Source organism: Diorhabda carinulata, chromosome 11 (genome assembly GCF_026250575.1).
Source record: "Diorhabda carinulata isolate Delta chromosome 11, icDioCari1.1, whole genome shotgun sequence".
NCBI classification, from domain to species: domain Eukaryota; kingdom Metazoa; phylum Arthropoda; class Insecta; order Coleoptera; family Chrysomelidae; genus Diorhabda; species Diorhabda carinulata.
The window spans coordinates 1,048,350-1,063,822 of NC_079470.1; positions in this window are offsets into that span (position 1 = coordinate 1,048,350).

The window sequence follows — 15,473 nt, forward strand, 5'->3', positions numbered from 1 at the left end:
GGCTTCAATGGATGTTAATCGACGATATCTCACAAAGTTAGACGCAAACTCACTCAAATATATGAGAAATGTTGAAATTCGACTTTAAATTAGGAAGATAGACTTAGAAAATTCTCACTCAACACAAAGTGACAATCGACCTCAATGGGCTTCAATCAATGTTAATCGACGATATCTGACAAAGTTAGATGCAAACTCACTCAAATATATTAGAAATGTTGAAATTCGACTTCAAATTAGGAAGATAGACTTAGAAAATTTTCACTCAACACAAAGTGACAATCGACCTCAATGGGCTTCAATGGATGTTAATCGACGATATCTGACAAAGTTAGATGCAAACTCACTCAAATATATTAGAAATGTTGAAATTCGACTTCAAATTAGGAAGATAGATTTAGAAAATTTTCACTCAACACAAAGTGACAATCGACCTCAATGGGCTTCAATCAATGTTAATCGACGATATCTGACAAAGTTAGATGCAAACTCACTCAAATATATTAGAAATGTTGAAATTCGACTTCAAATTAGGAAGATAGATTTAGAAAATTTTCACTCAACACAAAGTGACAATCGACCTCAATGGGCTTCAATCAATGTTAATCGACGATATCTGACAAAGTTAGATGCAAACTCACTCAAATATATGAGAAATGTTGAAATTCGACTTTAAATTAGGAAGATAGACTTAGAAAATTTTCACTCAACACAAAGTGACAATCGACCTCAATGGGCTTCAATCAATGTTAATCGACGATATCTGACAAAGTTAGACGCAAACTCACTCAAATATATGAGAAATGTTGAAATTCGACTTTAAATTAGGAAGATAGACTTAGAAAATTTTCACTCAACACAAAGTGACAATCGACCTCAATGGGCTTCAATGGATGTTAATCGACGATATCTGACAAAGTTAGATGCAAACTCACTCAAAGATATGAGAAATGTTGAAATTCGACTTTAAATTAGGAAGATAGACTTAGAAAATTTTCACTCAACACAAAGTGACAATCGACCTCAATGGGCTTCAATGGATGTTAATCGACGATATCTGACAAAGTTAGACGCAAACTCACTCAAATATATGAGAAATGTTGAAATTCGACTTCAAATTAGGAAGATAGACTTAGAAAATTTTCACTCAACACAAAGTGACAATCGACCTCAATGGGCTTCAATCAATGTTAATCGACGATATCTGACAAAGTTAGATGCAAACTCACTCGAATATATTAGAAATGTTGAAATTCGACTTCAAATTAGGAAGATAGACTTAGAAAATTTTCACTCAACACAAAGTGACAATCGACCTCAATGGGCTTCAATCAATGTTAATCGACGATATCTGACAAAGTTAGATGCAAACTCACTCGAATATATTAGAAATGTTGAAATTCGACTTCAAATTAGGAAGATAGACTTAGAAAATTTTCACTCAACACAAAGTGACAATCGACCTCAATGGGCTTCAATGGATGTTAATCGACGATATCTCACAAAGTTAGACGCAAACTCACTCAAATATATGAGAAATGTTGAAATTCGACTTTAAATTAGGAAGATAGACTTAGAAAATTTTCACTCAACACAAAGTGACAATCGACCTCAATGGGCTTCAATCAATGTTAATCGACGATATCTGACAAAGTTAGATGCAAACTCACTCGAATATATTAGAAATGTTGAAATTCGACTTCAAATTAGGAAGATAGACTTAGAAAATTTTCACTCAACACAAAGTGACAATCGACCTCAATGGGCTTCAATGGATGTTAATCGACGATATCTCACAAAGTTAGACGCAAACTCACTCAAATATATGAGAAATGTTGAAATTCGACTTTAAATTAGGAAGATAGACTTAGAAAATTCTCACTCAACACAAAGTGACAATCGACCTCAATGGGCTTCAATCAATGTTAATCGACGATATCTGACAAAGTTAGATGCAAACTCACTCAAATATATTAGAAATGTTGAAATTGGACTTCAAATTAGGAAGATAGACTTAGAAAATTTTCACTCAACACAAAGTGACAATCGACCTCAATGGGCTTCAATGGATGTTAAGCGACGATATCTGACAAAGTTAGACGCAAACTCACTCAAATATATGAGAAATGTTGAAATTCGACTTTAAATTAGGAAGATAGACTTAGAAAATTTTCACTCAACACAAAGTGACAATCGACCTCAATGGGCTTCAATGGATGTTAATCGACGATATCTGACAAAGTTAGATGCAAACTCACTCAAATATATGAGAAATGTTGAAATTCGACTTTAAATTAGGAAGATAGACTTAGAAAATTTTCACTCAACACAAAGTGACAATCGACCTCAATGGGCTTCAATCAATGTTAATCGACGATATCTGACAAAGTTAGATGCAAACTCACTCGAATATATTAGAAATGTTGAAATTCGACTTCAAATTAGGAAGATAGACTTAGAAAATTTTCACTCAACACAAAGTGACAATCGACCTCAATGGGCTTCAATGGATGTTAATCGACGATATCTCACAAAGTTAGACGCAAACTCACTCAAATATATGAGAAATGTTGAAATTCGACTTTAAATTAGGAAGATAGACTTAGAAAATTCTCACTCAACACAAAGTGACAATCGACCTCAATGGGCTTCAATCAATGTTAATCGACGATATCTGACAAAGTTAGATGCAAACTCACTCAAATATATTAGAAATGTTGAAATTCGACTTCAAATTAGGAAGATAGACTTAGAAAATTTTCACTCAACACAAAGTGACAATCGACCTCAATGGGCTTCAATGGATGTTAAGCGACGATATCTGACAAAGTTAGACGCAAACTCACTCAAATATATGAGAAATGTTGAAATTCGACTTTAAATTAGGAAGATAGACTTAGAAAATTTTCACTCAACACAAAGTGACAATCGACCTCAATGGGCTTCAATCAATGTTAATCGACGATATCTGACAAAGTTAGACGCAAACTCACTCAAATATATGAGAAATGTTGAAATTCGACTTTAAATTAGGAAGATAGACTTAGAAAATTTTCACTCAACACAAAGTGACAATCGACCTCAATGGGCTTCAATGGATGTTAATCGACGATATCTGACAAAGTTAGATGCAAACTCACTCAAATATATGAGAAATGTTGAAATTCGACTTTAAATTAGGAAGATAGACTTAGAAAATTTTCACTCAACACAAAGTGACAATCGACCTCAATGGGCTTCAATCAATGTTAATCGACGATATCTGACAAAGTTAGATGCAAACTCACTCAAATATATGAGAAATGTTGAAATTCGACTTTAAATTAGGAAGATAGACTTAGAAAATTTTCACTCAACACAAAGTGACAATCGACCTCAATGGGCTTCAATGGATGTTAATCGACGATATCTGACAAAGTTAGATGCAAACTCACTCGAATATATTAGAAATGTTGAAATTCGACCTCAAATTAGGAAGATAGACTTAGAAAATTTTCACTCAACACAAAGTGACAATCGACCTCAATGGGCTTCAATCAATGTTAATCGACGATATCTGACAAAGTTAGATGCAAACTCACTCAAATATATGAGAAATGTTGAAATTCGACTTTAAATTAGGAAGATAGACTTAGAAAATTTTCACTCAACACAAAGTGACAATCGACCTCAATGGGCTTCAATGGATGTTAATCGACGATATCTGACAAAGTTAGATGCAAACTCACTCAAATATATGAGAAATGTTGAAATTCGACTTTAAATTAGGAAGATAGACTTAGAAAATTTTCACTCAACACAAAGTGACAATCGACCTCAATGGGCTTCAATCAATGTTAATCGACGATATCTGACAAAGTTAGATGCAAACTCACTCAAATATATTAGAAATGTTGAAATTCGACTTCAAATTAGGAAGATAGACTTAGAAAATTTTCACTCAACACAAAGTGACAATCGACCTCAATGGGCTTCAATGGATGTTAATCGACGATATCTGACAAAGTTAGATGCAAACTCACTCAAATATATGAGAAATGTTGAAATTCGACTTTAAATTAGGAAGATAGACTTAGAAAATTTTCACTCAACACAAAGTGACAATCGACCTCAATGGGCTTCAATGGATGTTAATCGACGATATCTGACAAAGTTAGATGCAAACTCACTCAAATATATGAGAAATGTTGAAATTCGACTTTAAATTAGGAAGATAGACTTAGAAAATTTTCACTCAACACAAAGTGACAATCGACCTCAATGGGCTTCAATCAATGTTAATCGACGATATCTGACAAAGTTAGATGCAAACTCACTCAAATATATTAGGAATGTTGAAATTCGACTTCAAATTAGGAAGATAGACTTAGAAAATTTTCACTCAACACAAAGTGACAATCGACCTCAATGGGCTTCAATGGATGTTAATCGACGATATCTGACAAAGTTAGATGCAAACTCACTCAAATATATGAGAAATGTTGAAATTCGACTTTAAATTAGGAAGATAGACTTAGAAAATTTTCACTCAACACAAAGTGACAATCGACCTCAATGGGCTTCAATCAATGTTAATCGACGATATCTGACAAAGTTAGACGCCATCTCACTCAAATATATGAGAAATGTTGAAATTCGACTTTAAATTAGGAAGATAGACTTAGAAAATTTTCACTCAACACAAAGTGACAATCGACCTCAATGGGCTTCAATGGATGTTAATCGACGATATCTGACAAAGTTAGACGCAAACTCACTCAAATATATGAGAAATGTTGAAATTCGACTTTAAATTAGGAAGATAGACTTAGAAAATTTTCACTCAACACAAAGTGACAATCGACCTCAATGGGCTTCAATCAATGTTAATCGACGATATCTGACAAAGTTAGATGCAAACTCACTCAAATATATTAGAAATGTTGAAATTCGACTTCAAATTAGGAAGATAGACTTAGAAAATTTTCACTCAACACAAAGTGACAATCGACCTCAATGGGCTTCAATGGATGTTAATCGACGATATCTGACAAAGTTAGATGCAAACTCACTCAAATATATTAGAAATGTTGAAATTCGACTTTAAATTAGGAAGATAGACTTAGAAAATTTTCACTCAACACAAAGTGACAATCGACCTCAATGGGCTTCAATGGATGTTAATCGACGATATCTGACAAAGTTAGACGCAAACTCACTCAAATATATGAGAAATGTTGAAATTCGACTTCAAATTAGGAAGATAGACTTAGAAAATTTTCACTCAACACAAAGTGACAATCGACCTCAATGGGCTTCAATCAATGTTAATCGACGATATCTGACAAAGTTAGATGCAAACTCACTCGAATATATTAGAAATGTTGAAATTCGACTTCAAATTAGGAAGATAGACTTAGAAAATTTTCACTCAACACAAAGTGACAATCGACCTCAATGGGCTTCAATGGATGTTAATCGACGATATCTCACAAAGTTAGACGCAAACTCACTCAAATATATGAGAAATGTTGAAATTCGACTTTAAATTAGGAAGATAGACTTAGAAAATTTTCACTCAACACAAAGTGACAATCGACCTCAATGGGCTTCAATCAATGTTAATCGACGATATCTGACAAAGTTAGACGCCATCTCACTCAAATATATGAGAAATGTTGAAATTCGACTTTAAATTAGGAAGATAGACTTAGAAAATTTTCACTCAACACAAAGTGACAATCGACCTCAATGGGCTTCAATGGATGTTAATCGACGATATCTGACAAAGTTAGATGCAAACTCACTCAAATATATTAGAAATGTTGAAATTCGACTTCAAATTAGGAAGATAGATTTAGAAAATTTTCACTCAACACAAAGTGACAATCGACCTCAATGGGCTTCAATCAATGTTAATCGACGATATCTGACAAAGTTAGATGCAAACTCACTCAAATATATTAGAAATGTTGAAATTCGACATCAAATTAGGAAGATAGATTTAGAAAATTTTCACTCAACACAAAGTGACAATCGACCTCAATGGGCTTCAATCAATGTTAATCGACGATATCTGACAAAGTTAGATGCAAACTCACTCAAATATATGAGAAATGTTGAAATTCGACTTTAAATTAGGAAGATAGACTTAGAAAATTTTCACTCAACACAAAGTGACAATCGACCTCAATGGGCTTCAATCAATGTTAATCGACGATATCTGACAAAGTTAGACGCAAACTCACTCAAATATATGAGAAATGTTGAAATTCGACTTTAAATTAGGAAGATAGACTTAGAAAATTTTCACTCAACACAAAGTGACAATCGACCTCAATGGGCTTCAATGGATGTTAATCGACGATATCTGACAAAGTTAGATGCAAACTCACTCAAAGATATGAGAAATGTTGAAATTCGACTTTAAATTAGGAAGATAGACTTAGAAAATTTTCACTCAACACAAAGTGACAATCGACCTCAATGGGCTTCAATGGATGTTAATCGACGATATCTGACAAAGTTAGACGCAAACTCACTCAAATATATGAGAAATGTTGAAATTCGACTTCAAATTAGGAAGATAGACTTAGAAAATTTTCACTCAACACAAAGTGACAATCGACCTCAATGGGCTTCAATCAATGTTAATCGACGATATCTGACAAAGTTAGATGCAAACTCACTCGAATATATTAGAAATGTTGAAATTCGACTTCAAATTAGGAAGATAGACTTAGAAAATTTTCACTCAACACAAAGTGACAATCGACCTCAATGGGCTTCAATGGATGTTAATCGACGATATCTCACAAAGTTAGACGCAAACTCACTCAAATATATGAGAAATGTTGAAATTCGACTTTAAATTAGGAAGATAGACTTAGAAAATTTTCACTCAACACAAAGTGACAATCGACCTCAATGGGCTTCAATCAATGTTAATCGACGATATCTGACAAAGTTAGACGCCATCTCACTCAAATATATGAGAAATGTTGAAATTCGACTTTAAATTAGGAAGATAGACTTAGAAAATTTTCACTCAACACAAAGTGACAATCGACCTCAATGGGCTTCAATGGATGTTAATCGACGATATCTGACAAAGTTAGATGCAAACTCACTCAAATATATGAGAAATGTTGAAATTCGACTTTAAATTAGGAAGATAGACTTAGAAAATTTTCACTCAACACAAAGTGACAATCGACCTCAATGGGCTTCAATCAATGTTAATCGACGATATCTGACAAAGTTAGATGCAAACTCACTCGAATATATTAGAAATGTTGAAATTCGACTTCAAATTAGGAAGATAGACTTAGAAAATTTTCACTCAACACAAAGTGACAATCGACCTCAATGGGCTTCAATGGATGTTAATCGACGATATCTCACAAAGTTAGACGCAAACTCACTCAAATATATGAGAAATGTTGAAATTCGACTTTAAATTAGGAAGATAGACTTAGAAAATTCTCACTCAACACAAAGTGACAATCGACCTCAATGGGCTTCAATCAATGTTAATCGACGATATCTGACAAAGTTAGACGCAAACTCACTCAAATATATTAGAAATGTTGAAATTCGACTTCAAATTAGGAAGATAGACTTAGAAAATTTTCACTCAACACAAAGTGACAATCGACCTCAATGGGCTTCAATCAATGTTAATCGACGATATCTGACAAAGTTAGATGCAAACTCACTCGAATATATTAGAAATGTTGAAATTCGACTTCAAATTAGGAAGATAGACTTAGAAAATTTTCACTCAACACAAAGTGACAATCGACCTCAATGGGCTTCAATGGATGTTAATCGACGATATCTCACAAAGTTAGACGCAAACTCACTCAAATATATGAGAAATGTTGAAATTCGACTTTAAATTAGGAAGATAGACTTAGAAAATTTTCACTCAACACAAAGTGACAATCGACCTCAATGGGCTTCAATCAATGTTAATCGACGATATCTGACAAAGTTAGACGCCATCTCACTCAAATATATGAGAAATGTTGAAATTCGACTTTAAATTAGGAAGATAGACTTAGAAAATTTTCACTCAACACAAAGTGACAATCGACCTCAATGGGCTTCAATGGATGTTAATCGACGATATCTGACAAAGTTAGATGCAAACTCACTCAAATATATGAGAAATGTTGAAATTCGACTTTAAATTAGGAAGATAGACTTAGAAAATTTTCACTCAACACAAAGTGACAATCGACCTCAATGGGCTTCAATCAATGTTAATCGACGATATCTGACAAAGTTAGATGCAAACTCACTCGAATATATTAGAAATGTTGAAATTCGACTTCAAATTAGGAAGATAGACTTAGAAAATTTTCACTCAACACAAAGTGACAATCGACCTCAATGGGCTTCAATGGATGTTAATCGACGATATCTCACAAAGTTAGACGCAAACTCACTCAAATATATGAGAAATGTTGAAATTCGACTTTAAATTAGGAAGATAGACTTAGAAAATTCTCACTCAACACAAAGTGACAATCGACCTCAATGGGCTTCAATCAATGTTAATCGACGATATCTGACAAAGTTAGACGCAAACTCACTCAAATATATTAGAAATGTTGAAATTCGACTTCAAATTAGGAAGATAGACTTAGAAAATTTTCACTCAACACAAAGTGACAATCGACCTCAATGGGCTTCAATGGATGTTAATCGACGATATCTGACAAAGTTAGACGCAAACTCACTCAAATATATGAGAAATGTTGAAATTCGACTTTAAATTAGGAAGATAGACTTAGAAAATTTTCACTCAACACAAAGTGACAATCGACCTCAATGGGCTTCAATGGATGTTAATCGACGATATCTGACAAAGTTAGACGCAAACTCACTCAAATATATGAGAAATGTTGAAATTCGACTTTAAATTAGGAAGATAGACTTAGAAAATTTTCACTCAACACAAAGTGACAATCGACCTCAATGGGCTTCAATCAATGTTAATCGACGATATCTGACAAAGTTAGATGCAAACTCACTCAAATATATGAGAAATGTTGAAATTCGACTTTAAATTAGGAAGATAGACTTAGAAAATTTTCACTCAACACAAAGTGACAATCGACCTCAATGGGCTTCAATGGATGTTAATCGACGATATCTGACAAAGTTAGATGCAAACTCACTCAAATATATGAGAAATGTTGAAATTCGACTTTAAATTAGGAAGATAGACTTAGAAAATTTTCACTCAACACAAAGTGACAATCGACCTCAATGGGCTTCAATCAATGTTAATCGACGATATCTGACAAAGTTAGATGCAAACTCACTCAAATATATTAGAAATGTTGAAATTCGACTTCAAATTAGGAAGATAGACTTAGAAAATTTTCACTCAACACAAAGTGACAATCGACCTCAATGGGCTTCAATGGATGTTAATCGACGATATCTGACAAAGTTAGATGCAAACTCACTCAAATATATGAGAAATGTTGAAATTCGACTTTAAATTAGGAAGATAGACTTAGAAAATTTTCACTCAACACAAAGTGACAATCGACCTCAATGGGCTTCAATGGATGTTAATCGACGATATCTGACAAAGTTAGACGCAAACTCACTCAAATATATGAGAAATTTTGAAATTCGACTTTAAATTAGGAAGATAGACTTAGAAAATTCTCACTCAACACAAAGTGACAATCGACCTCAATGGGCTTCAATCAATGTTAATCGACGATATCTGACAAAGTTAGATGCAAACTCACTCAAATATATTAGAAATGTTGAAATTCGACTTCAAATTAGGAAGATAGACTTAGAAAATTTTCACTCAACACAAAGTGACAATCGACCTCAATGGGCTTCAATGGATGTTAATCGACGATATCTGACAAAGTTAGACGCAAACTCACTCAAATATATGAGAAATGTTGAAATTCGACTTCAAATTAGGAAGATAGACTTAGAAAATTTTCACTCAACACAAAGTGACAATCGACCTCAATGGGCTTCAATCAATGTTAATCGACGATATCTGACAAAGTTAGATGCAAACTCACTCAAATATATTAGAAATGTTGAAATTCGACTTTAAATTAGGAAGATAGACTTAGAAAATTTTCACTCAACACAAAGTGACAATCGACCTCAATGGGCTTCAATGGATGTTAATCGACGATATCTCACAAAGTTAGACGCAAACTCACTCAAATATATGAGAAATGTTGAAATTCGACTTTAAATTAGGAAGATAGACTTAGAAAATTCTCACTCAACACAAAGTGACAATCGACCTCAATGGGCTTCAATCAATGTTAATCGACGATATCTGACAAAGTTAGACGCAAACTCACTCAAATATATTAGAAATGTTGAAATTCGACTTCAAATTAGGAAGATAGACTTAGAAAATTTTCACTCAACACAAAGTGACAATCGACCTCAATGGGCTTCAATGGATGTTAATCGACGATATCTGACAAAGTTAGATGCAAACTCACTCAAATATATGAGAAATGTTGAAATTCGACTTTAAATTAGGAAGATAGACTTAGAAAATTTTCACTCAACACAAAGTGACAATCGACCTCAATGGGCTTCAATGGATGTTAATCGACGATATCTGACAAAGTTAGACGCAAACTCACTCGAATATATTAGAAATGTTGAAATTCGACTTCAAATTAGGAAGATAGACTTAGAAAATTTTCACTCAACACAAAGTGACAATCGACCTCAATGGGCTTCAATCAATGTTAATCGACGATATCTGACAAAGTTAGATGCAAACTCACTCAAATATATGAGAAATGTTGAAATTCGACTTTAAATTAGGAAGATAGACTTAGAAAATTTTCACTCAACACAAAGTGACAATCGACCTCAATGGGCTTCAATGGATGTTAATCGACGATATCTGACAAAGTTAGATGCAAACTCACTCAAATATATGAGAAATGTTGAAATTCGACTTTAAATTAGGAAGATAGACTTAGAAAATTTTCACTCAACACAAAGTGACAATCGACCTCAATGGGCTTCAATCAATGTTAATCGACGATATCTGACAAAGTTAGATGCAAACTCACTCAAATATATTAGAAATGTTGAAATTCGACTTCAAATTAGGAAGATAGACTTAGAAAATTTTCACTCAACACAAAGTGACAATCGACCTCAATGGGCTTCAATGGATGTTAATCGACGATATCTGACAAAGTTAGATGCAAACTCACTCAAATATATGAGAAATGTTGAAATTCGACTTTAAATTAGGAAGATAGACTTAGAAAATTTTCACTCAACACAAAGTGACAATCGACCTCAATGGGCTTCAATGGATGTTAATCGACGATATCTGACAAAGTTAGACGCAAACTCACTCAAATATATGAGAAATTTTGAAATTCGACTTTAAATTAGGAAGATAGACTTAGAAAATTTTCACTCAACACAAAGTGACAATCGACCTCAATGGGCTTCAATCAATGTTAATCGACGATATCTGACAAAGTTAGATGCAAACTCACTCAAATATATTAGAAATGTTGAAATTCGACTTCAAATTAGGAAGATAGACTTAGAAAATTTTCACTCAACACAAAGTGACAATCGACCTCAATGGGCTTCAATGGATGTTAATCGACGATATCTGACAAAGTTAGACGCAAACTCACTCAAATATATGAGAAATGTTGAAATTCGACTTCAAATTAGGAAGATAGACTTAGAAAATTTTCACTCAACACAAAGTGACAATCGACCTCAATGGGCTTCAATCAATGTTAATCGACGATATCTGACAAAGTTAGATGCAAACTCACTCGAATATATTAGAAATGTTGAAATTCGACTTCAAATTAGGAAGATAGACTTAGAAAATTTTCACTCAACACAAAGTGACAATCGACCTCAATGGGCTTCAATGGATGTTAATCGACGATATCTCACAAAGTTAGACGCAAACTCACTCAAATATATGAGAAATGTTGAAATTCGACTTTAAATTAGGAAGATAGACTTAGAAAATTTTCACTCAACACAAAGTGACAATCGACCTCAATGGGCTTCAATCAATGTTAATCGACGATATCTGACAAAGTTAGACGCCATCTCACTCAAATATATGAGAAATGTTGAAATTCGACTTTAAATTAGGAAGATAGACTTAGAAAATTTTCACTCAACACAAAGTGACAATCGACCTCAATGGGCTTCAATGGATGTTAATCGACGATATCTGACAAAGTTAGATGCAAACTCACTCAAATATATGAGAAATGTTGAAATTCGACTTTAAATTAGGAAGATAGACTTAGAAAATTTTCACTCAACACAAAGTGACAATCGACCTCAATGGGCTTCAATCAATGTTAATCGACGATATCTGACAAAGTTAGATGCAAACTCACTCGAATATATTAGAAATGTTGAAATTCGACTTCAAATTAGGAAGATAGACTTAGAAAATTTTCACTCAACACAAAGTGACAATCGACCTCAATGGGCTTCAATGGATGTTAATCGACGATATCTCACAAAGTTAGACGCAAACTCACTCAAATATATGAGAAATGTTGAAATTCGACTTTAAATTAGGAAGATAGACTTAGAAAATTCTCACTCAACACAAAGTGACAATCGACCTCAATGGGCTTCAATCAATGTTAATCGACGATATCTGACAAAGTTAGACGCAAACTCACTCAAATATATTAGAAATGTTGAAATTCGACTTCAAATTAGGAAGATAGACTTAGAAAATTTTCACTCAACACAAAGTGACAATCGACCTCAATGGGCTTCAATGGATGTTAATCGACGATATCTGACAAAGTTAGACGCAAACTCACTCAAATATATGAGAAATGTTGAAATTCGACTTTAAATTAGGAAGATAGACTTAGAAAATTTTCACTCAACACAAAGTGACAATCGACCTCAATGGGCTTCAATGGATGTTAATCGACGATATCTGACAAAGTTAGACGCAAACTCACTCAAATATATGAGAAATGTTGAAATTCGACTTTAAATTAGGAAGATAGACTTAGAAAATTTTCACTCAACACAAAGTGACAATCGACCTCAATGGGCTTCAATCAATGTTAATCGACGATATCTGACAAAGTTAGATGCAAACTCACTCAAATATATGAGAAATGTTGAAATTCGACTTTAAATTAGGAAGATAGACTTAGAAAATTTTCACTCAACACAAAGTGACAATCGACCTCAATGGGCTTCAATGGATGTTAATCGACGATATCTGACAAAGTTAGATGCAAACTCACTCAAATATATGAGAAATGTTGAAATTCGACTTTAAATTAGGAAGATAGACTTAGAAAATTTTCACTCAACACAAAGTGACAATCGACCTCAATGGGCTTCAATCAATGTTAATCGACGATATCTGACAAAGTTAGATGCAAACTCACTCAAATATATTAGAAATGTTGAAATTCGACTTCAAATTAGGAAGATAGACTTAGAAAATTTTCACTCAACACAAAGTGACAATCGACCTCAATGGGCTTCAATGGATGTTAATCGACGATATCTGACAAAGTTAGATGCAAACTCACTCAAATATATGAGAAATGTTGAAATTCGACTTTAAATTAGGAAGATAGACTTAGAAAATTTTCACTCAACACAAAGTGACAATCGACCTCAATGGGCTTCAATGGATGTTAATCGACGATATCTGACAAAGTTAGACGCAAACTCACTCAAATATATGAGAAATTTTGAAATTCGACTTTAAATTAGGAAGATAGACTTAGAAAATTTTCACTCAACACAAAGTGACAATCGACCTCAATGGGCTTCAATCAATGTTAATCGACGATATCTGACAAAGTTAGATGCAAACTCACTCAAATATATTAGAAATGTTGAAATTCGACTTCAAATTAGGAAGATAGACTTAGAAAATTTTCACTCATTACAAAGTGACAATCGACCTCAATGGGCTTCAATGGATGTTAATCGACGATATCTGACAAAGTTAGATGCAAACTCACTCAAATATATGAGAAATGTTGAAATTCGACTTTAAATTAGGAAGATAGACTTAGAAAATTTTCACTCAACACAAAGTGACAATCGACCTCAATGGGCTTCAATCAATGTTAATCGACGATATCTGACAAAGTTAGATGCAAACTCACTCAAATATATTAGAAATGTTGAAATTCGACTTCAAATTAGGAAGATAGACTTAGAAAATTTTCACTCAACACAAAGTGACAATCGACCTCAATGGGCTTCAATGGATGTTAATCGACGATATCTGACAAAGTTAGATGCAAACTCACTCAAATATATGAGAAATGTTGAAATTCGACTTTAAATTAGGAAGATAGACTTAGAAAATTTTCACTCAACACAAAGTGACAATCGACCTCAATGGGCTTCAATCAATGTTAATCGACGATATCTGACAAAGTTAGATGCAAACTCACTCGAATATATTAGAAATGTTGAAATTCGACTTCAAATTAGGAAGATAGACTTAGAAAATTTTCACTCAACACAAAGTGACAATCGACCTCAATGGGCTTCAATGGATGTTAATCGACGATATCTGACAAAGTTAGATGCAAACTCACTCAAATATATGAGAAATGTTGAAATTCGACTTTAAATTAGGAAGATAGACTTAGAAAATTTTCACTCAACACAAAGTGACAATCGACCTCAATGGGCTTCAATGGATGTTAATCGACGATATCTGACAAAGTTAGACGCAAACTCACTCAAATATATGAGAAATTTTGAAATTCGACTTTAAATTAGGAAGATAGACTTAGAAAATTTTCACTCAACACAAAGTGACAATCGACCTCAATGGGCTTCAATGGATGTTAATCGACGATATCTGACAAAGTTAGTTGCAAACTCACTCAAATATATGAGAAATGTTGAAATTCGACTTTAAATTAGGAAGATAGACTTAGAAAATTTTCACTCAACACAAAGTGACAATCGACCTCAATGGGCTTCAATGGATGTTAATCGACGATATCTGACAAAGTTAGACGCAAACTCACTCAAATATATGAGAAATGTTGAAATTCGACTTCAAATTAGGAAGATAGACTTAGAAAATTTTCACTCAACACAAAGTGACAATCGACCTCAATGGGCTTCAATGGATGTTAATCGACGATATCTGACAAAGTTAGATGCAAACTCACTCAAATATATGAGAAATGTTGAAATTCGACTTTAAATTAGGAAGATAGACTTAGAAAATTTTCACTCAACACAAAGTGACAATCGACCTCAATGGGCTTCAATCAATGTTAATCGACGATATCTGACAAAGTTAGATGCAAACTCACTCGAATATATTAGAAATGTTGAAATTCGACTTCAAATTAGGAAGATAGACTTAGAAAATTTTCACTCAACACAAAGTGACAATCGACCTCAATGGGCTTCAATGGATGTTAATCGACGATATCTGACAAAGT